Source organism: Pan troglodytes, chromosome 16, assembly GCF_028858775.2.
Source record: "Pan troglodytes isolate AG18354 chromosome 16, NHGRI_mPanTro3-v2.0_pri, whole genome shotgun sequence".
In the NCBI taxonomy this organism is placed as follows: Eukaryota; Metazoa; Chordata; class Mammalia; order Primates; family Hominidae; genus Pan; species Pan troglodytes.
In genome coordinates, this window is record NC_072414.2 from 92,941,467 (window position 1) to 92,958,770 (window position 17,304).

The 17,304-nt window shown below is 53.5% G+C and overlaps 1 long non-coding RNA gene across 1 annotated transcript in view; it reads right to left on the reverse strand.

The window, feature by feature from the left end:
- LOC467777 (uncharacterized) overlaps positions 1-16,428 on the reverse strand; it is a 28,219-nt gene extending 11,791 nt beyond the window's left edge. Inside the window, exon 1 of the long non-coding RNA XR_010151819.1 lies at positions 15,527-16,428. This is a non-coding gene — a long non-coding RNA (uncharacterized LOC467777). The remainder of the gene's footprint in view (positions 1-15,526) is intronic.
- Positions 16,429-17,304: the final 876 nt, after the last annotated feature.

Sequence of the window (17,304 nt, forward strand, 5' to 3'; positions counted from 1 at the left end):
TGAAAAGATTAAAGCCTGCTATCACTGGCCTGCTACAGCATGGCCTTTTAAAGCCTATAAACTCTCCATACAATTCCCCCATTTCACCTGTCCTAAAACCAGACATGCCTTACAAGTTAGTTCAGGATCTATGCCTTATCAACCACATTGTTTTGCCTATCCACCCCATGGTGCCAAACCCATATACTCTCCTATCCTCAATACCTCCCTCCACAACCCATTATTCTGTTCTGGATCTCAAACATGCTTTCTTTACTATTCCTTTGCACCCTTCATCCCAGCCTCTCTTCACTTTCACTTGGACTGACCCTGACACCCATCAGGCTCAGCAAATTACCTGGGCTGTACTGCCGCAAAGCTTCACAGACAGCCCCCATTACATCAGTCAAACCCAAATTTCTTCCCCATCTGTTACCTATCTCAGCGTAATTCTCATAAAAACACACGTGCTCTCCCTGCCGATCATGTCCGATTAATCTCCCAAACCCCAACCCCTTCTACAAAACAACAACTCCTTTTCTTCCTAGGCATGGTTAGTGCAGTCAGAATTCTTACACAAGAGCCAGGACCACACCCTGTAGCCTTTCTGTCCAAACAACTTGACCTTACTGTTTTAGGCTGGCCATCATGTCTCTGTGCAGTGGCTGCTGCCGCCCTAATACTTTTAGAGGCCCTCAAAATCACAAACTATGCTCAACTCACTCTCTACAGTTCTCATAACTTCCCAAATCTATTTTCTTCCTCATACCTGATGCATATACTTTCTGCTCCCCGGCTCCTTCAGCTGTACTCACTCTTTGTTGAGTCTCCCACAATTACCATTGTCCCTGGCCCAGACTTCAATCCAGCCTCCCACATTATTCCTGATACCACACCTGACCCCCATGACTGTATCTCTCTGATCCACCTGACATTCACCCCATTTCCCCACATTTCCTTCTTCCCTGTTTCTCACCCTGATCATGCTTGGTTTATTGATGGCAGTTCCACCAGGCCTAATCGCCACACACCAGCAAAGGCAGGCTATGCTATAGTACAAGCCACTAGCCCGTCTCTTAGAACTTCTCATTTCCTTTCCATCATGGAAATCTATCCTCAAGGAAATAACTTCTCAGTGTTCCATCTGCTATTCTACTACTCCTCAGGGATTATTCAGGCCCCCACCCTTCCCTACACATCAAGCTCAGGGATTTGCCCCCACCCAGGACTGGCAAATTGACTTTACTCAACATGCGCTGAGTCAGGAAACTAAAATACCTCTTAGTCTAGGTAGACACTTTCACTGGATAGTAGAGGCCTTTCCTACAGGGTCTGAGAAGGCCACCGCAGTCATTTCTTCCCTTCTGTCAGACATAATTCCTCAGTTTGGGCTTCCCACCTCTATTCCCACCTCTATACAGTCCGATAGCAGACTGGCCTTTATTCATCAAATCAGCCAAGCATTTTTTCAGGTTCTTAGTATTCAGTGAAACCTTTATATCCCTTACAGTCCTCAGCCTTCAGGAAAGGTAGAACAGACTAATGGTCTTTTAAAAACACACCTCACCAAGCTCAGCTACCAACTTAAAAAGGACTGGACAATACTTTTACCACTTTCCCTTCTCAGAATTCAGGCCTGTCCTCGGAATGCTACAAGGTACAGCCCATTTGAGCTCCTGTATAGACACTCCTTTTTATTAGGCCCCAGTCTCATTCCAGACACCAGACCAACTTGGACTGTGCCCCAAAAAACTTGTCATCCCTACTATCTTCTGTCTAGTCATACTCCTATTCACCATTCTCAATTACTCATACGTGCCCTGCTCTTGTTTACACTGCCGGTTTACACTGTTTCTCCAAGCCATCACAGCTGATATCTCCTGGTGCTATCCCCAAACCAACACTCTTAACTCTTAAAGTAAATACATAATCTTTGCTGGCAAGGCTATGCTGAACCTCCTTAGGCACTCTCTAATCAGATGTCCTGAGTCATCCCAATTCTTAGACTTTTTATACCTGTTTTTCTCCTTCACTTATTCCGTTTAGTTTTTCAATTCATACAAAACCATATCCAGGCCATCACCAATAATTCTACACAACAAATGTTTCTTCTAACAACCCCACAATATCACCCCTTACCACAAAATCTTCCTTCAGCTTAATCTCTCCCACTCTAGGTTCCCACGCCGCCCCTAATCCCGCTTGAAGCAGCCCTGAGAAACATCGCCCATTCTCTCTCTCCATACCACCCCCCAAAAATTTTTGCCACCCCAACACTTCAACACTATTTTGTTTTATTTTTCTTATTAATATAAGAAGGCAGGAATGTCAGGCCTCTGAGCCCAAGCCAGGCCATCACATCCCCTGTGACTTGCACGTATATGCCCAGATGGCCTGAAGTAACTGAAGAATCACAAAAGAAGTGAATATGCCCTACCCCACCTTAACTGATGACATTCCACCACAAAAGAAGTGTAAATGGCCGGTCCTTGCCTTAAGTGATGACATTACCTTGTGAAAGTCCTTTTCCTGGCTCATCCTGGCTCAAAAACCTCCCCCACTGAGCACCTTGCCACCCCCACTCCTGCCCGCCAGAGAACAAACCCCCTTTGACTGTAATTTTCCTTTACCTACCCAAATCTTATAAAATGGCCCCACCCCATCTCCCTTCACTGACTCTCTTTTTGGACTCAGCCCACCTGCACCCAGGTGAAATAAACAGGCTTGTTGCTCACACAAAGCCTGTTTGGTGGTCTCTACACACGGACACGCATGAAAGTGTGTATAGAGTTACCATGTGCGTAAAAAACATTGCAGAGCTCTGCGTGTACGCACAGGGAAAATATCCCAAAGGACACCCAACGACATGGTGGACACCGGTTGCCTCTGGGGAGGAGAACAGAGGGCTGGCATAGAGGAGTGAACCCTTTATTTTTATTGTACACCTTCCTTCCTCTCTGCACCCTGAATTGTGTGCATGCCTATGATGGAGGTAATTAGGCTGGGAGGGGCCTCTTCCCTGAGCCCAACAGGTGGCTCTTGGCCTGGTCTCTAGAGGTAATGGGGAGTCCCCCTTTGTCACCTCTCCTCTGTGGGTGTCTGATTCCATGGAGGGCAGGTCCTGGGGCAGGGCTGGGTTCCCTAACAATCCGTCCATCTAACTTCATGGTCCTGGCTAAACCAGAACCTCCTTGGCTGTCCCTGGGATGCAGGCCCAGGTGAGGCGGATGGTGGGATGCAGGCCCGGAGCCCCAGGTGAGGTGGATGGCTACAGCAGGGGGACACGCATGCGGGGCTGGACTCAGGGGGCCAAAGCCAATTGGCTCTGACCCTGGTCCACCTTCGCCCTGGAATGGGGAAGGTGTGCAGCCCAGGTGCAGGGTCAAGGCCCACCCCTCCCCAGGAGATGGCACCCAGGCCTCCTCCCGCCCACCACACTGCACCTGGGAAAGCAGTGGCCTGATGACTGGTCACTGACTGAGCCGTCACCACCTTCCAGGGCCACTGATTGCTCAAACCTGCAGGGTCTTTGCAAGGAGCCTGCCTGGGTCGGGGAGGCTGCCAGAGCCCGTCTCCCTCACAGTGCCTCCAGGGCTGGAGCACGGGCTCCTCTGGCAGAAAGCACTGGGCAAGCCCCAGAGGAGACATAGTAACACAGAAACTCCCCAATGCTCAGGAAAACCTGAAACACACCGAGAGGCAAGCAGCAGGCTGCTGCCCTGGAAGGAGCCACATTTTCCAGCATGTCGGGCCTGGGGCCTCAGAGTCTCTGCGGGGAGAGGGGGTGAGGGAAAGGGTGGGGGGATGGGGAATGGAGAATGGAGTTGGGGTATAGGGGTCAGTTAGTTACAATAGCACTTTAACAATCACTGTGGCAGAAACTGCAAGTTGCAGCCCTTCCTGCTCACTATCAGACCCCAATTTTGTTGGGGCATGTTTTCCCAGCCACCTTTGCAGGTGGGGTGGCCCTGGGACTGAGCTCCAGCCAGGGGTGACTTGGATGTCGTCAAGTAGAGCTTCAGGGAACTCCATCAAAGGGGGCTGAGTCACTGGAGGCCCCTTTCACCCTGCCCCTGCCTCCTCCTTCCTTGTGGGAGGGAGGGCCCCAGGAGGACCTGGGGCAGTGATGGGGGACAGTTCGCCAGCTCTGACTGCCAACCTGCAGGCTTCATGTGACCTTATGGAAAAGGAACCCACTTCGTTGTTTAAGCCAGCATTTTTCAGCTGTCTATGACTGGCAGCCAAATGCAGTTCCTAATATTCAGATACATTTTCCATTAGCCCGACCAGAGCACTAAGGGTCAGCACGTGAGCTGGCTCTAACCACCTTCTGTTTAAGTCCGGGCAGGGGGACCTAAGAACCATGGATTGGAGCGTTGTGTGCCAGGCGTGCCCCCTGCTCACCGGTGCATCGTGAGAGCTGGGTGTGGTGTAGCCCACAGTTCTTCCCAAGGCAACCAAACCACAGTCACAGAGAGGATCCAGGGTTTCATCCAAGTCACCCAAAGGCCAAAACTTAAGGTGTGGTGGCTTTGATGTCCTGCAAGTTTAAATTCCACGCTGGACAGGCTACCCCAGCTCTGCAGCCCTGGTTTCTCCTCTGTCATCAACAATTCCTGATGGGATCGGCACAGGGACTAGGAGGGCCCCCGCCAGGGCCAGGACTCCCACCTTTCCCCCTGGCCATGAGACCCCTCTTTCCTGCCTGGGAAGGGCACCCTGGGGGAAGCACACAGTCTTCCTTGAGAACCCCTTAGGGGAAACACAAGCAGTCCTGTTGCCATGAACTATCCCAGCATTCACAATAAATCTCCTCTCTGTTTTTTCTGAAATAATGAAGACTTTTATGCACACCTTTACTTGAGAATTGAGTTAAGGTGTAGCACATAGAAGAATAAATGGATGCTGATTGATGAGTGTAGTAAGATGATAGGGATGTTTAAGAGTCCTAATTTGGAACATACGGGTTTTTTGTTTTTTGTGTTTTGAGATGGAGTCGCTCCCGTCGTGCAGGCTGGAGCTTGGTGACACGACCTTGGCTCACTGCAACCTCCACCTCCCGGGTTCAAGCGATTCTCCTTCCTCAGCCTCCTGAGTCGCTGGGATTACAGGCGTGCGCCACCACGCCCGGCTAATTTTTGTATTTTTAGTAGAGATGGGGTTTCGCCATATTGGCCAGGCTGGTCTCGAACACTTGACCTCAGGTGACCCACCCGCCTCGGCCTCCCAAAGTCCTAGGATTAGAGGCGTGAGCCATTGCGCCCGGCCTGGAACATATGTTTTTTTTAAATGAAGTAGTAATAATGATTGACAGACAAATAAAATAAAATTAATTTCCACTTTGCCATCAGTGGTCCTTGCCACCCCCAGGGCTGTCACCAGGCTCTCTGCTCTTCTGGGCCTATGGTTGGGCTGCATTCCCCGGCCCACTGAGGTCTGTTGGTGGGTCCGAGGGGAGAGGCACTAGTTAGTGCTGGGAAATGTGTGCCGAGTGCAAGGGCACTGTCACGGTGCCACAGGCGAGAGCCCTGCGCTTCCTGCGTGAGACGACTCTGCCAGGGCACCCCTTCCCTCCGCCCTGGGCCCTGCAGCTTTCGCTGGTTGTTGCTCAGTCAGCCTGGGAGAGACGACCCCGAGTGCCCAGGCAGCTCGCCACGGACATGTATGAAGAACAAGCAGCAAAGCCTGTGGCTGGGGCCACTGGGAGCTGGGGGTTTGGTGACCTGAGCTCGCCCAGCCCACTCTACTTGACCTGTGACCAGCTCGCGCCCAGACCACCGAGCACGCTCACACACAGCCTCGCACCCCTGGCACCAGCTCCACGGAGCTGTCCCCTGCTCTGTAAGAAGAAACAGCCCAGCTCTGCCTCCCAGCCTGGGAACTTCTCAAGGGAAGGTACAGAGAGGTGAGGTCTTCACAGGCAAAGGAGTCCCATCCAAAAAGAAGGTGGGGGTGGCCAGGGGACAGCAGCCTAACTTGTGAAATTGGAAACATCCACGTGAACTCATGACCTTTAATTGTAGAAAGAAATCAAAATACGGGAGCAGTGGTTGCCTCTGGGGAGGGAATCAGATGGCTAGGCAGGACCCTTCTTAACATGACTTTTACTTATTTTTAAAGCGAATGGAAATTAATATCCATCATCAAAAATATTTTCTAGCTCTGTCATGAAGAGTGATCCAGGGAGTAGCACTTTCTTGCATTCAAAAACACATACACACACACCACACACATATATACATAGGCATACACACCACACACCTACACATGCATACACCCATATACACATACAGGCACATATGCACATGACATACACATGCACACATATACATATACCATGCACAGAGATACATACACGTATGCATCCTCATGCACACACACTGCACACATACATGTATAGAGACACACACCACACACCTACACACGCATACACTCATAGACACATACAGGCACATATGCACATGACATACACATGCACACATATATACATATACCATGCACAGAGATACATACACACATGCCTCCTCATGCACACACACTGCACACACATACATGTATAGAGACACACATCACACACCCACACATGCATACACTCATATACACATACAGGCACATTTACACATGACACACACATTCGTGAGCACATACACATACACCATACACATGTACACATACATGCATATACAAATACACATACACATGACACATGAATGCTCATACACACACACCACACACATACAAACATATACACACACACTTGTATACACATACACGCACTTACACATGACCCACTTATGCACACACACAGCATGCACACATATGCATATATACAGATACATATGTATACACGACACACATGTGCGTGCACACACATATACCACACACACACATACACAACACACATACATGCATATACACACACAGACATGCACACACATTATTTACAGTGGGCCTGGGACAGGCTGCATACCCAGGGGTTTCAGGGCAGTGCTCACTCTGGCCAAGTGGCAGTGACTTGTTAACTGGTTCATTGAAATAATGCCAGTTGTCAAAAGTTGCAATGATGCCAATACAGTTTCTAGAAAGCATATAAATTGTAGTGGTAATGGAAAAGGTTAGAGCTCATCGTACATGTATGTATGCATGTATGCACGTATGCATGTATATCCTTATCTTGGAAGGAGAGTAGGAGCTGTCGCTCTGGTGGCTGCACTGATGACCAGCTAGAAAGAGGTCCAGCAGGAAGGGGCCCGCAGATGCGGGACAGCCATCTGTCCTGAGACAGCCCTGAGACAGTGAGCCGCCTGCCCACACTCACCCCTCCCGCCTGAGAAAGACCCTCAAAGCAGCCAGTCTAGCAAATGCTAACAAGATATGCTTCCCTGGTCCTAGTGAAGCAGGCCACGGAGGCATATCTCATTAGCATGTGTATGTCCCACCAGCATATCATAGAAGTGGGACAAGCAAAATTACAGAGTACTTCGCTTCAGGGGGTGGACATCAGGCTGCCAAAACACACAAAGTTTCATGAAAAGCTTGAGCTTCCAACATCCTACAGAAAGGACACAGCCTAATGCCTGAGCTCAGGTTCCAGTCACCTCGGGAGGAACAGTTGGGAGCACCGCCCCAAAGGAACCATCGACACCCTGGCCCCTGTGTCCTCAGCCCTTAACTGGTCCCACCCTGAAGCCTTGTCTCTTTTCCTGGGGTCGCCTCAACCCTAGGAAGGCTCAGAACCCCTGGGAAGAGCTATGAGCACCGGTAAGAAGACGGGGAGTAGGGTGAGGAGGGGAGGTGGGAATCAGGCTTCAGCACTGGGGTCAGTTCCAGAGAGAGTAGAGTGCTTCGTTGTGTAACCAATACAGCATTTTAGGCATGTTTTGAGTGTTTGGGTGTTCGAAGCACTAGAGATAGTCTAACATTTTAGACTTTAATTAAATATTTACAAGTGGGATCCAATAAAAACGTTAAATCAGTGTTTCACTGGAGGAATTGCCAAAACTCAGGAGTTGTGTGTGAGACACAGAAGTGGTGTGTTACTGTTTGCAAAGGGTTGATGGTTTCATGTTTAACAGATTCATGAGCCTGATAAATAGGGTATCAACAGTGCACAGGCAGTAATGCGTGAGCCCAGCAGTGCCCTCACAGCCTGGCACCCAGCCTGGCTCCCAGGAAGTGCTCACGTGGGTTGAAGGCAGAGGGAGATGGCCATGGAGGTGCTTCAGGTTTGCTGGCCAAAAGTGCTGGGATGACTCCATCTCTCTGACATAAGGACAGAAAGATCTGGAAGAGAGTGGCACCCTTTCCCCAAGGGCGCATTCACCCTACTCCAGGCTAGATACCCCTACCTCCCCTGCACTCCACAGTGTTCAACTCACCCAGAAGCCCAGAGAGCCCAGGAGAGGTGTGAGCAATGGAAGAAAGACCAGCACAGGTGCCTTGCCAGCCACACCCATGTCACTCAGCAGTGGGGCAGGCACATCATTCAGGGAGTGGGACATATTAGCTGTACTCTGGGAGGCTGGGAACAAACAGCCCTACAGCACTCCACAAGTCTCAAGCTCTAGGGTTCCCCTTGGTTCCACAGAGCATAAAGGCCAGCCAGAGAGCATGGCCTGCAGTGAGGGTGAACGGAGGCTCTGGGAGGAGGACAGTGAAAGGCAAGGAAAGGCACCTGCAATCCACTAAGTGAAACAGGCAGGCCTGAAGATCTTGTTTTTAAAAAATTGTTGAGTATTGTATAAAGGTATAAATGACAAGGCTGGAAGGACACAGACCAAAATATTAGTGGTGGTTATTCCTCGCTGCTGGAATGGCCACTTTTATTCCTTTTCTTTTGGATTGTTCGTATGTAGAATTTCTTTTGCAATAAAAAAAAAATCAAAGTTACAAATTTTTTTTTTGAGACAGGGTCTCACTCCATCGCCCAGGCTGGAGTGCAGTGGTGTGATCTCAGCTCACTGCAGCCTTGACTTCTGGGCTGAGGTGATTCTCCCACCTCAGCCTCCTGAGTAGCTGGGACTACAGGTGCACACCACCATGCCTGGCTAAATTTCTTTTATTTTTTGTAAAGATAGGGTTTCACTATGTTGCCCAGGCTGGTCTCAAACTTCTGAGCTCAAGGGATCTTTCCACCTCATCTTCCCAAAGTGCTGGGATTACAGGTGTGAGCTACTGTGCCCAACTAAAATATTCATTCTTAATTACTATAAAATTACTATGGAACCAAAGAGTGCACGTCCTTGTTGTGACTGGTCCCCTTTGAGACTCCCAGCATCCTGGCAGCAACACCAAAAAGGCACCATTGTCAGCTACCCAATTCCCAGAATCCAGAAACAACCCATTTATTCAAGTAGTAGGCAACTGCCTTGCTCCTCCAAGCCTGGACAGGAATCTCACTTTCCCCAGGAGGGTGGGACACACAGAGGGCCTTCTGCAGTGCTGTCTCTTCGAACTGCCTTAGACGAGGGGGACGAGGGGGCTGCTCCCATCCAATCACTGCCCAGGTGAGTCCTGGCCCTTGAAGGCCTAAAGCACGGGTTCCTGGTCTCAGAAGAACCCCAAGGTACTGGCACACCTCATATACCCAGCCTCCAAAACCCCCTCCTGGAGCCGAGTTTCTGAATGAGAGGGAGGCTGGATGCTGGGAGCACCCACCCTCTAATGAGCACGGCCGGCATCCTCTCCGGGGGTGGCAAGGGGCAGCGGCTTCTCTCAGCACTGGGGGCTGGCTCGGAAGCTGGGCCTCCAGTGACCTCAGTGTTTCTATGGAGAGGTGAGTTTTGGATCACTGCCATCCGGAAGCCCCCTCTCCCTCTGCCATTCACAAAGGACTAAGGGACAGGGCCCCAGATTCTCACCCGTCCCTCCCTCCACACAGGCGTCTGTCTCCTTCCCAACTGGGCACTTTCTGGAGGCGCCGGGTAAATTCTGGTGGCCACATGCATTCTGCTGGATCTACTGCCTGGACTTACGGCTGTCATCGAAATCCCCCTTGACACGCGACCCCACAGGATCCTCAGCTCCTGACTTCTGAGTCCAGACACGTTGCCCAGAGGCGCCATCAGACCTGGGATTCACCAGCCTCCCACAGGCCTCTCCCCAGAGCCCCGGCCTGGCCAGTGGGACCAGAGCAGTCTCAGGCTGTGCTGAGGACCCCGTCCCCAGAAACGGCTGGGCCAGCTCCACCAGCATTCCACCACCGTCCTCTTGCCATGTCCCTGATAATGCACACTTTTTTTTTTTTTTGAGACAGAGTTTCACTCTTGTTGCCCAGGCTGGAGTGCAATGGCGCGATCTTAGCTCACCTCAACCTCTGCCTCCCGGGTTCAAGCGATTCTCCTGCCTCAGCCTCCCGAGTAGCTGGGACTACAAGCATGCGCCACCACGCCCGGCTAATTTTGTATTTTTAGTAGAGACAGGGTTTCTCTGTGTTGGTCATGCTGGTCTTGAACTCCCGACCTCAGGTGATCCGCCCTACCTCGGCCTCCCAAAGTGCAGGGATTACAGGCGTGAGCCACCACGCCTGGCTGATAATGGACACTCTTTAGCAGGATCAATGCACAGCAGGCCGCTGTGGCCAAGACCTGAGGTCCCACGCCCATTCAGCTCCATCTGGGGTGTGTCACATCCTTCACTGCAACCCCCACCTCAGCCACTACCGTACAGCTCTCAGATCCTCAGCTTCCTCGTCTGTAAAACCAAGGAATGAAACGAAGGACCTGCGTCCGGGACTCAGCACAGGGGGGATGCTCAGCAAGACTCTCAGGCGCCAGTCGCCGCTTCCCCAGCTCCCCCTGCAGCTACGTCACCTCCCACAGCCTCCGGCGCCTGCGCGGCTCTTCCCCAGCTCCCCCTGCAGCTACGTCACCTCCCACGGCCTCGGGCGCCTGCGCGGCTCTTCCCCAGCTCCCCCTGCAGCTACGTCACCTTCCCCTGCAGCTACGTCACCTCCCACGGCCTCCGGCGCCTGTGTGGCTCTTCCCCAGCTCCCCCTGCAGCTACGTCACCTTCCCCTGCAGCTACGTCACCTTCCCCTGCAGCTACGTCACCTCCCACGGCCTCCGGCGCCTGTGTGGCTCTTCCCCAGCTCCCCCTGCAGCTACGTCACCTCCCACGGCCTCCGGCGCCTGCGCGGCTCTTCCCCAGCTCCCCCTGCAGCTACGTCACCTCCCACAGCCCTCCGGCGCCTGCGCGGCTCTTCCCCAGCTCCCCCTGCAGCTACGTCACCTCCCACGGTCTCCGGCGCCTGCGCGGCTCTTCCCCAGCTCCCCCTGCAGCTGCGTCACCTCCCACGGCCTCCGGCGCCTGTGTGGCTCTTCCCCAGCTCCCCCTGCAGCTACGTCACCTCCCACAGCCCTTCAGCGCCTGCGCGGCCGCGGCTCCGCCGTTCAACCGCGTGCGCGACAGCGCTGAGGCCCGGAGAGCGAGGATCTGCCCCTGCTCATCCCGGAGCCCGCTCAGAAACCTCGTTCTGCCGACTCGGACGGCAGCCGCCGTTTTGGATCCTGCATTCATTCCTCCCAGGCTCTGGCTTGGCCCCGTCGTTGGTGTCATCTAGGAGCTGCCCAGTCCCGGTCTCACTCATGTGAGTGTGGCGGGCTGGGCGTGTGAAGAATCTCGAGGAGGCACTTTTCTGCACACTCTGGAGAGCCTGCCTGGCCCTCCAAGCACACACCAGTCCCTGCGCAGACCCGAGAAGGCCCACGCCAGGCCCTGCGCAGACCCTAAAAGGCTCACGCCGGTCCTTACGCAGATCCTAAAAGGCTCACACAGTCCCTACGCAGACCCTAAAAGGCTCTGCGAGGTGGTTGTGGCTTCCACCACATGAGCACCAGGAGCTGACCTCTTCCCTTCCTCCAAAGTGGCCTCTGGGATGTGCTGCGTGCCAGGCGACATCTCTCCCACCGAGACTCAATCCTCCATCTCCAAGTCCAGCCAAGGCATCCCCGTCAACCCTGCCCTCAAGCAGCACAACTTCTACCCAGGTCTGGAGACAGCGGAGAAGGAGGGGAGGAAGAGGGTGGGGGCTGGGGGTAGCTTCAGCTGACAATGAGGTGGAAGGAACTAGAAAACATCTCTCCCTCTGAAATAGCGGCATCGGGTCACCAAAGCGTCAGATCAGGTGCAGCTGGAAAAGTGGAAGTGAATGAACTCTTTATCTGGACTTTCTTTATCAAAAAGGTTTAAACTGGATCTAAGGCACACTAGGTGTTTTTGCCCTCGGTGCAAGGTTTCTGCTCCTCAACTGAGCCGTGGAGCAGACAATGGCTGGAGCCCAGCCTGCCCATCAGTGGGGCCTGCTGGGCGGGGGCCCAGGGCCTGCACAAGGCTGAGGCGATCTCAGGAATCAGGGCTGGACCCCTTCCAGCTACTGCTCTGCCCACCCCAGAGGCCCCTGTCCTTTGAGTTTCCCGTTATTGGTTTCCCTTTCATTCACTCTTACGTTCACAGGTCGGACCTAAGAGAACAGAGACACACTGGGTAGTGCAATATGAAGCGGGGCAGCTGGGGTCAGGGTCAGAAAATGGGGCTCGCACTCCCTGCAGTACCTCCTGGCTGGGTGACCCACAGCCACCTCCTCTCTCCTGGGACCTGCGGCTCCTCCACGCCCTGCCTCCTCGGTTGATGAAGAACCAATGGCTGTGTGCCACAAACTACTAGGTTCCATCACAGTGGAGGCCATGGGGGCCTCAAGACCAAAGACCCCAAGACCCCTGAGTACAAGGAGGGGCAGCCAGGAATTGGGCCTCTGCTGGGTCCTGGAAACCCCAAAAGCCAAAGGCCCAGGGCTTCGCCCCAAACCTCTCCCTCGAGGCCACACTGAGGACTAAAGGAATCGCCAGAGCTCAGCCTCAAGGGGCTGTTCCTCAATGTGATGAGGATGGGATTTGGAAATACAGGCCCAGGTTCGAATCCTCCCCCTGCCAATTGCCAGCTGCCAGACGCAGGGCAAGATTCTACACCTCTTAGATTCTTGTTTCCTCAATGACAGAGATGGAAAATAATCAGGGATGACAGCCTGGAACAGCAAGTTGTAAGGGTGTATGCATAGACAGATCCCCACTGCGGAGAGCACGCATCAGGGAAGATGCTGCAGCCCCCACCCTGGCTCCTGAAGTACAGTTCAGGTGCATAAGGGCCTCCAGGTCTTTCCTGTCAATGTTCTTGGGGACTATCCATGGCCCCCCACCAACCCCACCCTCCTGACCTTGGCATGCTCAGGGCCAGTGTAACGTCTTTTGTGCTGTCTACTTCTGTTCCAGTCAGGGAGTGGACCCTGAACCTCAGGCTTGGCCTTGAAAATTCTCTTCAGCTGCACACAGCTGTCCCCAGCACAGGGACAGGAACAGGAACCAGCAGTGAGGGGCCTGCCATCCCCCAAGTGACAAGGCCCTACAGAGGAACTCCCATCGCTCAAGGCAGGGCACTTGCCCCTCTCAGTTCTCAGGGAGGGATTGCATCAAAGTCAGGGGCTGGGCTGGGAGGACTTACTTGCTAGAGGGAGACAGGCAGGTGGACACTGGATGGGGGAAAGAACGTGAGGGGCTGGGTGCGGAGGCTTCCTTGTCGCTTCAGAAAATGTGACACTCCTCATTGCAGCCCCTCTCCCAAAAACCAATCCTCCCCAGTCATCACTAACTCCCAGGCAGTGACGGGGAAGCGGGGCCAGGGGGACCCTTGGGCAAAGCCGGGGCCTGGGCCCTGTTTCTCCTACAGCAGAGAAAGAACTCGGTCAACCATGGTGGCTAGAAGCTGGGGGCTTGGGAAAAAAAGGTCTGCTGTTTGCCAAAATGTAACAGCTCCTCTCCCTCACTGAAGCCCGGGAGAGCAGAGAGCCGTGCCAACCTCTCCAGCCTATTCCTGAGGGCACCTGCCCCCATGCAACCCGCGGGCAGGAGCAGTTCCCTCGCCCGCCGCCAGGGCGCGCCCCGCTCCGAGCAGCCGGACCCCGTCCTCCCGCCGCGACGGGGGACCAGCCCGCCGAGAAATGGCTGCCCCGGGGCTCCTGGGCCCTCTGAGAAGAGTTTGTGGGCTTGATGAGTTTACTTTACCAAGTATTCCCAAGTACGATGCCATGTGGGGAAAAAGGAACCCTTGTGGCGGGTGTGGACGAATGTAAATACAGACACCCCCGGCGGGCAGGCAGAGGCCCAAACGCGCGGGGCCGGCTGCGGGGCGGACTTTCTTCTCCCAACGTTCTAGTCGGCATCTTGTATTTCTTGTGCAATAGAACAGTTTTAAAAACGCAACTTGGCTTTTTTGCATGTACAACAGGCTCATGAATACTCTGTTCTCTGTGTGCACGCACATGTGTGTGTTCGTGTATGCGTGTGTGTACGTATGTGTGTGTGTTTATGTGTTTGTGTGTATGTATGTGTGTGTGTATGTATGTTTGTGTATGTGTGTGTGTGTTCATGTATGTGCATGTGTCTGTATGTGTGTGTGTGTCTTTGTGTGTGTGTGCACGCACACATGCTTTAATGTCTCTGGCATCTGGACCCGCGGCCAGGTGCAGGCCTGGTGGCAGAGTAGGGCTCTGTGTCCACACTAGGGAATTTGGGGGGTCTGCGGGCCAGGGGTACATTGGGAATAGGGGAAAGAGTAGAAAAGGGTCTGGAAATCCAGAGAACATTTTTCCTGAGAGAGTCTCTTGACAAAAGCAGCTTCTACAACTACAACAGTCCCTCAGCTCTCACAGCTGGGACCTACTAACCCTTGCGCTGTTCTCAGCAAAACTCCTCAGAACTCAGCCACCAAAGGCAAGTCAGCAGTTCACACTTGTGTCAGCCACACAGAAACTGTATTCCACCAAGAACAGCCTGCCCCTAATACAAATAGGGCAGGGGATGGCAAAAGGTTCTGTCCCAAGTCCCCTAAACTGGAGCCACAGAGGGGAGACCATCCACAGAGGAAGCTCTGGGCTCCCGGGGGGGCTCTCAGGACCCCCCACTGCTTGGTTCCAGGGTGAGGCTCTGCCTGGCTCCCCTCATTCCAGAACCACAACTCACAAGCCAAGAAACACAAAACCAAAAGCCACATGAACAGGCACAGACAGCGAGGGAGGCAGGCCAGGCCCCAGGACAGCCTGGGGCACTCCATCAAACTGAGTGACCCTGTGGACTCCAGTTAACCCTGAGCTTGCCCCTTTCCCCAGCCATGGTGAAAAAGGCAGAAATGGAGGGGCCTCCCCCATGCCTTGGTGGCCCAGCTCACTATTGGGCCTGTGGAGGCCCTGTCCAGCAGCTGTTAGGAAGAGAAGAAGGTACTGGAAGGGCCTGATTAAGGCTGTCTGTGCAGCTGGATCGTGGCTGGGGCAGAGTGGGAAGGAAGGCCAGGAGAGTGGCGTGTCCGATTATGTTCCCCAAAGACGGCCACAACAGTACCTCCCATCCTGTCACCCCTCCCATCAACAAGTGGAGTCTGTGTCCCTTCCCCTTGTATTTTGGGGGAGCTTGTGACTTGCTTGTTACAAATAGAATATGGTGGAAATGATGCAGCATAACTGCCAAAGCTCAGTGGGAAAGGCAATGAAGGAGACACTCACCTCTGGAGCCCTGAGCCTGTAGTCAAGAAGTCTGAATGTGATGAGGCCACCATGCTCTGAGGAAGCCCAAGCCACATGCAGAGGCTGTTGTGGCCAACAGCCTGGGCTGAGGTCCCACCAACAGCCAGCATCATGTGGGAGAAACATGAGAGATGACATCTTCAGATGGTTCCAGCTGTTGGGTCCCTCTCAGCTGTGGAGTCTTTGCAGTGGAGGCCTCAGACTTTACAGGATGGAAGCAAGTCAGCCCTCCTGTGCTCTGTGCAACTTCCAGACCTGCAGAACCAGGAGTATGGGAAGATGGCTGTGGTAAGCGGCTAAGTTTTGGGGTGCTTTGTTAGAAAACAGCAGTAACTGGAACAGATGGCCCAGGGAGAGATTCAGAAAACTGTGCCAACCAACATTCTGCTCTTTTCACTTCACGGATGCTGCCGGGACCCAGGAGGCCACAGGTCTTTTGAAGAGCTGTCCCCTCTTTAGCAGGTAATGACTCAGGCTCAGGGGACGTGGGAGCTGCCTCTGGCAGGGCAGCCCCCTCTGCCTGGGGTGCAGGGAACCAAAGTTTGCAGCTTGTGCAAGGCAGACCTGGCCTCCTCTTCTCAGGCCTGAGGAAGGTGCTGCTGGCCAAGACTGACTGTCCATGCTGGCTGAGCTCTGGGGTGGATTGGCCAGTCCTGCTGGTGTTTCCAGGCCTGATGGATGAACAGGGCCTCCAGAGTCATGGGTGACGACAGCACCGGCTCCTTGTCAGGCCCAAACGAAAACCACTGCTGCTGTGGCCTAGCGACCTTAGAGAGGAGACACACCTTGCCTTTGCCACTTGTTTCTGGCCTGGGCTCTGCACTCCTCTCCATCGGCTACTCTGACTCATCGGGAGTGGACAAAGGGACAGAAGTTTCCAGGAAAAGGGAAAGAGACTGCAGGCAGGTCCTGTGGCTGTGGAAGTGGGTCTGGGGAGCCTCGACAAGGCCCCCCGCTCCAGAGGCCCACATGGCCAGCAGCAGCCAGGCCATAAGCAGTCAGCAGCTGCCATCATTGCCTATCAGACTATCTGTTTCCAAGGAAGAGGCCCCAGGAAGCCGCAACACAGACGCCTTTATTCTCCCTGCTGAGATGCCAGCCAGGGACTAAAGGGCAGGAGAGAGGCCTCCGAGGTACGGGTTTGCCTCCCAGAATGTGCAGCCGGAAATGACCTTGACCTTCTCCCATCCCCATTGTGCACATGGGAAACGAAGGCCCAGGGAAGCGGCCGATCCAAAATGTGTCGTTGCCAGGGCAACCCGGCCACAGCGCTTGCAAGCCTGGGAAAAAGTTGTTGTTCATCACGGGGGTGGACGTTTGTCTTGTTTTGATTTTTCAAAAGCCTGAACCAACTCAGCTTTTTAACATGCTGCTCCAGGACACGGTGCTACTTGCAGACAGCCTGAGGAGCAGATGCAGGCAGAGCTGATGGTGTTCAGACACCCTCGCCGATTCCAAAACATCCCTGCTCGGCTCCTGCCTCACTTCTCGGCAGACAGCCCTGTCCTGTCTGTACCCAAGACCCAAGGGTCAGGCCAGTCCCTGTCCATTTCCCTCAATCAGCAACTTTGGTGTAGGAATGAAGTTAAAAATCCGAGTTTACTGTCCGCAATATGATGCAGTTGCCCTATTTTCTCTTCCCTGAAAAGTTAGGAAACTTTGACATTAAGGAAGTCGTTCGTCATGATTTCTCATTGTCACACAAGTTTAACCACTGTCACATCAGACCAAAAGGCAGCGCTGATCCAGCTGTGTGT